Below are 6,639 nucleotides of genomic sequence, written 5' to 3'. Positions count from 1 at the left end.
GAGGTCCGGGATGCTTACATGGGAAAATCAAGACCTTGTAGTGTATAAAAGTTACTGAGAACAAAGACCTGGTGCTCAGACTCTGGAGGTGACTCCTCTGAGCCCGCACCGGTGCTGAATAAACCTTACTTTTCCATATCTCCGAGTGCTGTTTGTCTCCTTCCGTTGCCACAGTTTTTGCGGTTTCTACAACATCACCACTGAAACCATGTTCAAGCCCCAGTGTCCTTGTGTTTTGAAGTAGAAGCCTTTTCCTATAGTCTCCCAGGCCTCCCTTCAATCTCAAAAGGCTGACTCCAGAGTTAATGATTAAGAAATATTGTTACAGCTAAAAACAAGTTAAAGCAGGAGTCCCTCTTGTTACTCAGTGGTAAAGAACCCAACTAGTATCCATGAGGATACGGGTTCCATTCCTGGCCTCGATCAGTTGGGTTAAGGATCCAGCCTTGTTTTGAGCTGTGGTGTAGGTCACAGACTCGGCTTGGATCTGGCGTGGCTGTGACTGTGGTGTAGGCCAGCAGCTGTAGCTCCGATTTGACGCCTAGCCTGGGAACTTCCACGTGGCGCGCCTGCAGCCCTAAAATAAATAAATAAATAAACAAACAAACAAACAGTCTCCTTTATGTTATGCCCATCCCTGGCCCACTTGCTTACTCTAACTGGCTTTTCACAAATAATTTCTTCCTTGTTTAATTGCTTTATTTCACTAATGATTATTTTTTAGAGTTAATAGTGCATCCCTGGCTAGTGTTTTCTTTTCCTTTGAAACTCTCTCTACTATCCCCTTTCTTTTGAGAGCAATCTTCATGGCAGAGAGAAGGTCAAGGTTTAATAACCCCAAAGATCACCGGAAACTGTCACCAAACTACCAAACTCCGACCTGGATGATTCTGAAATGATCTATGGAGGGAGAAGAATGTAGCACCCTAATCCTTATCAACAGCCCTGTTTTTTTGTTTGCTTGTTTTCTTGAGCTAAACCTATTAGACCTCTTGTTATCCCCTCTCAGGGGAGGACACAGTTTTGAGGGTATTAGCTGCTGTGGCCTCCTTTGACGGGCAAAGCAATAAACCTACGCTTTCTGATTCACCCAAAACTGTGTCTCCAGGACTTAATTAGTGCTGATGTACAGAAGCCAGTTTCAGCCACACCATTTACATAGGGTGTCACGTATCACCTTAGTAAGTGAAGGATATTGTTGGATCAAAGGAAGCAATATCAGAGTTCCTGTTGTGGCTCAGTGCAAATGAATCTGACTAGTATCCATGAGGATGTGGGTTCAATCCCTGGCCTTGCTCAACAGGTTAAGGCGTTGCCGTGAGCTGTGGCGGAGGTTGCAAATGTGGCTTGGATCCAAAGTTGCAGTGGCTGTGACATAGGCCGGTAGCTGTAGCACCAATTTTACCCTTAGCCTGGGAACTTCCATATGCCACAAGTGCGTCCCTAAAAAAAAAAAAAAAAAAAAAAAAAAAAATTTAATAAAATTTTTTTTAATAAAAGCAAAGGAAGCAATTGCTCCAGTGAACTCTGGGTATTTTGTCCATTTCTGGTCACCAGTTGCAGAAGTTGTGTGAGCAACCAGGAGGACAGACTGATGGGTGGACAAAGGAATAAAAACTCAGCTCAGCACTGCCATGCATTAGCTCTGTGACCTTAAGAAAGTAGCAGTCTCTCCCAGCCGAGCCTCAGTTTCCTCAGCTGTCAAATAGGAAGGACAACTCCCGTTCTAGAGGGCTGGCTGGAGGATTAAATGAAACCACATACAGCACATACCCAGAAGAGTCTACACAGAGAAAGGACACTGAATATTACTAGGCACTCAGCCCTCTGTATTAGCCACGTATGGCTGTCATCTGGTTTGATCCCAGGTCTGTTCCCTCCTGATCCATCCCCCGCACCCCAACGTGATGAACCAGCAGGAGCTCAGTGGGTAAAGAAGAGACAAACTAACTGCATTTGCCACCGGCTCTAAGATAAATCAATAGACAATCATAGCACCTGCTCCCGAGACCTTGGGACATCTGGGTGTTTACTGAGCACCTACTATGTACCAGGAGATGAGACAGATGCGAATGGGCTGAGCATGGTCCCCACGCTCATGGTGCTTGTAATCTAGTGGGAAAGACAAGCAATAAAATATGCATGTGCACAAACAGAACCACGTAAAAAATTATAAATGAATAGAATGCCAACGAAAAACAGAATAGGAGATTGCTAGGTTGGGACCTCAAGAGACACTCTAAGAAGAAGGGACACTTGATGGGAGTGCTGAGCATGAGTAAGCTATGCCCCAGCTCCACTCCCTGCAAGCAGCTGCATAATATTGGCCACCTTGAGAGGGAACCCTCAGCTCCCTACCGTGGGGAGGCACTTCTTACTCCTGCCCACTGCGGAAAGTCCCCAGAGGTCCCTGTCACATCTCCTAGGAGCTCCCACCCCTGCCCACCACTCCTCCCAGCTAGTAACACCTTCCTGTCCCAGAGCCAGGGCTTCTAATTAAAGCCTCCTCTTCAGTCAGTGGACCTGGCAGAACCTGCTGGGCCAGAAACACACCCATCCACTTCTATGTGGCTCTAAACTTCTGGAAAATCCATACCTTCCCCAGAGCCACCCCACCCTTGGCCTCCCGCCCCGTCCTCCCCCTCCAGGGCCCTCCTGGAAGCCCGGTGGCAGGGTAGGGCCTGGTTGAGGGGCAGAGTCTCTGGTGCCAAGGTCCAGGGCTCTCTTCCCACCACCTCTTCCACAGCCTAGTCGTTGATGAGAGCAAAAGAGAGAGAGAGCAAAGTCAGGGACAGACACCGAAACAGAAAGGCCGACAAAGAGAAAAGGAGACGCATTGAGAGGGAGGCAGCATGAGAGAAAGCATGAAAGAGAGAGAGCAGGTGCAGGTCAGCGGAAGGGAGGGAGGAGACAGAGACAAGTGACAGTAGAGAAAGACACAAAAGTGTGGGAAGAAAGAAGCTTGGAGAAGAACAAGAGCCAGGGGGCCAGGAAGGAGGGGTAGGTGGGAACTTTGGGGAAAGAGTCCTCCCTGAGGGTCCAGCTGGGAGGGAGCAGTGGTGAAGGGGGGGTGAGAGGGGTCAGGGTTGTAGGGAGAAGGTCACAGACACCTCCAAGGTGGGGTGGGGGACATTGGAAGATGCCCAATCTCTTCTCCCAAATCTCACACCGATGGGGAGTCCCCTGGAGTGGACGGGGCGGGGGGTGGGGGGGGGGAAGCATCAGAGGGAATTGAGATGCAATTGGCCTGAGAAATCTGACACACTACAATAGCAGGAGGGTTCCAGGCAGCAGGCACTGGGATTTTCCACTCTGTGACAAACCCAAGACCAGCCAGGGAAAGAGCTGCCACCTCTGCTCGCCCTGCCCTGCCCAGGTGAGGCTCTCCCTCTTCCAGCCCACAGACACGTAGGTGCCCCCGCTGTGCATCAGGCCCAGAAATACAGAGATTAGGGAGGTGCAGGCACAGTCAGCCCAGGTCAGAAGGGCGAAGGGAGGGGAGCAGTGATGAGCCACCAAGAGGCAACGTCCCTGGGCTCCTGGGGGAGGGAGATGTCATCTCTAGTCTGGAGAAACAGAGAGCCTCCAGAAGAGCTGGCCTTGAAAGTCTGGTGCAACTGGGGAGGCCAAGAAGAGGGCAGGGATGTTGCCGAAACTTGGCCTCTGTCCACCAGTGTTGAATACAGAGAGTTTTGGGAGAAGGAGAAAGAAATAGCTTTATTGCTTTGCCAAGCCACGGAGGCTACAGCAGGCTGACGCCCTAAAGACTATGCCCCCCTTTAGGAAAGAACAGGAGGTGGTTTTCCTTTGGGGAGTGGAAAATAGGGCCGCAGATAAGAATCAGGGTAAGTGCGAGCTTTCATTCTTCTTCAAAGCTGGTGTTTAGTGGCCCCGGGTCTGGTTCTGGCGGTCCTCTTCCTTTTCTGAATGAAGAATGCTTCATAACATCTTTCGTTGGTTGGGGTTTTTTGTTCTGCAGAAGCCCTCAAAGGTATTGTTGGGAGTTCTTGTTGTGGCTCAAGAATAATGAACCTCACTAGAGTCCATGAGGACATGGGTTCGATCCTTGGTCTCGTTCAGTGGGTTAAGGATCCAGTGTTGCCGTGAGCTGTGGTGTAGGTCTCAGATGCGGCTCAGATTTAACTCCTAGCCTGGGAACTTCCATATGCCTCAGATGCGGCCCTCAAAAGACCAAAAAAAAAAAAAAAAAAAAAAAAAAAAAAAAGACATTATGTATATTCCTTAAGGAGGAACCAGGACCCTGCCCCAAGGCTGCACTGTTTCTTTTATCTTCCATAGCCGCACCTGCAGTATATGGAAGTTCCCAGGGGTCAAACTGGAGCCACAACTGGGGTGTATGCCACAGCCAGCAACGCTGGGTCAGAGTCACATCTGGGACCTATAGTGCAGCTTACGGTAACGCCAGGTCCTTAACCCACTGAGCCACAACAGGAACTCCCTGCACTATTGTCTCTTGACTGCTCCTCCCTGGTCTCTGCAGCCCCTCCCTTCCCTGATTAGCAACTCTTTGAACTTGCCCTTTGGGAGGGTCACGGAGGCTGAACGAGGCCTGTTTCCGAAAAACAAGAAATGAGGACACAGAGAGGCTTTTGTGCCCAGAAGCCCCACAGGGTCCAGCTCCGTTTCAGGGACAATGTGGGCAAAGGCCCCTAGACGGGCAAGCCCAGGAGAAGAACCAGTTAATTGCCCCCTGGGGCTCAGTCTACAGAAAAAGGTAAGCTGGAGCAATTGTGAAAGCCCTAAATGCCATGCCCAGAGGTTTTACTTTATACTGCCAGAAAGGAGGGAATCACAAAACGACTTTGACCAGAGGGGTGTTAGGAACAGGTGGGGCTCAGATTCTGAGGATTCCTCCTCTGTTTCACTCCTGAACTTGGGTGAACTTGAACAGGTCATCTGCCCTCTTTGGGTTCAGTTTTCTAGAAAACAGGCTTTAACCAGATTACCATTTAGTTCTGGAATCAAAGTTTGTGAAAGTTTGAGTGGTGATTTTTTTTTTCTTCCCCAGCTTGCAATTGTGGAAAACAGCTGATAAGATGAGCTTAGAGGCTCCCCAGCCCTGACAGTTCAGGGCCACGAAGGAGCCATGTCTCTCCCTCACACCTGCCCAAACTGCCGGGCATCCAGCTCCTCCCTGCTCTCACCCGACTGCGCCAAACTCGCCGGGCTGCTGAGGCTGGTGCCCACAAAGGCGTACCCTTCCTGCCAGAGTCACACAGCAGGGATAGTTTGCAACAATCACAGCAGTAACATGAAGAATCACGATACCCCCACTCACTTTAACAGGACCACATTCCATGCCAACCCTGAGCGCTAAGACTTCAACACATTCAACGCACTTAAGCCTCACAGCTCCCCTCTGAGGGGGGATGTTAGTATGAACCCCACTTTAAATGATTAAAGGGGAACTGACAAGGATTTCTCTACACAAAGGACTCGGAAGAGGCAATTGCATGGAATGGGCTGCCTAGAATGTGCCTTGAAAAAGCATTTGCCATCCGAGTGCTCTGATTTCACTTAGATTGTGTATTTCAAGCCAATAAAAGTAAAGGACTGAGAAAACAATAATCCAGACCCTGCAGCAATGCTGATTTGAAGAGGCCCTGATGAGTGCCGATGGAGATGGGGGCGTCTACAGCCACACCCCACACCCCACACCCTCCACAGCCCCATCCCCCACCCCATGCAAATCCTGCCTAGGGCTGGGCCAGGAAGACCCATGAGACCCTGAGGCAGGGAAGGTGCAAGGCCAGGAAAGCTAAGGGGCGGCTCTTTTCATGGGACTCTTTCCAGCATCCCGCATCTTACCTCTTCGGCCACTCCTTGCATGAAGGGCCATTACACTCATCTGGATGTTGTCAGAGAAGGGGGAACACACTGCAGCAAGTTGGAGAAAGTTCCTCTGGGGAGTCCATGCCCAGCCCCCACCCCCAAGGAAGGACGGGCTTGGCGGGTGCTTCTGGTCAGGTGATTCCCATCTCCGGGGGTCTCCTCCTGGAGCCGCCTCCCCCAGGGCTCTGTACATCAGGAAGAGGCACTGAGTCCCCCAGCCTCCTGAACTCCAGATAGACCTTTCCTTCCCCTGCTTACCTGCCCAGGTGGCCTGGGGACAGAGTGAATCCAGTGAGATGAGAGGGACAGTCTTGGAAAAGCACTAAGGGCTGTAAAATGTGAGGCTGTTAGAAACTGCCTCGTTCTAAGGATGTGAAACACTCTAAAAGCAATGACCCCGTGTGAATGCCGAAGGTGTGGGGGTGGGGAGGAGCAGGTACCCACCTCTCTGGCTCCTTCCATTTTCCCTCCCCTTCTTCCTCCTCCCTCGTTTCCAGATCAAGAAAAGCGAGAGCCAGCTCATGTGCTTCTAATAAACAGCAGGAGGTTATCTCCCATATGAAGGGTTGGGGGCTTCCCTCTGGGCAGGACAAGAGCAGGCAGGGAGGGCTGCAGAGCCCCAGGCCCCTGGGTCCCTGCTCAGCCCGATGCTCAGCAGGTCCAGCCGGACAAGGGCAGGGAGCAGCACTGGGCGACTTGTGTGGACACAGCCCCTGTCCTGAGGGAGCGCTGGAGGATGGGGACACGGGACCCTAGAGACACAGCAACCACTACAGACAAGTGGCC

Source organism: Sus scrofa, chromosome 4 (genome assembly GCF_000003025.6).
Source record: "Sus scrofa isolate TJ Tabasco breed Duroc chromosome 4, Sscrofa11.1, whole genome shotgun sequence".
In the NCBI taxonomy this organism is placed as follows: domain Eukaryota; kingdom Metazoa; phylum Chordata; class Mammalia; order Artiodactyla; family Suidae; genus Sus; species Sus scrofa.
The sequence above is the reverse complement of the archived record's forward strand: the minus strand, read 5'-3'. Positions refer to the sequence as shown.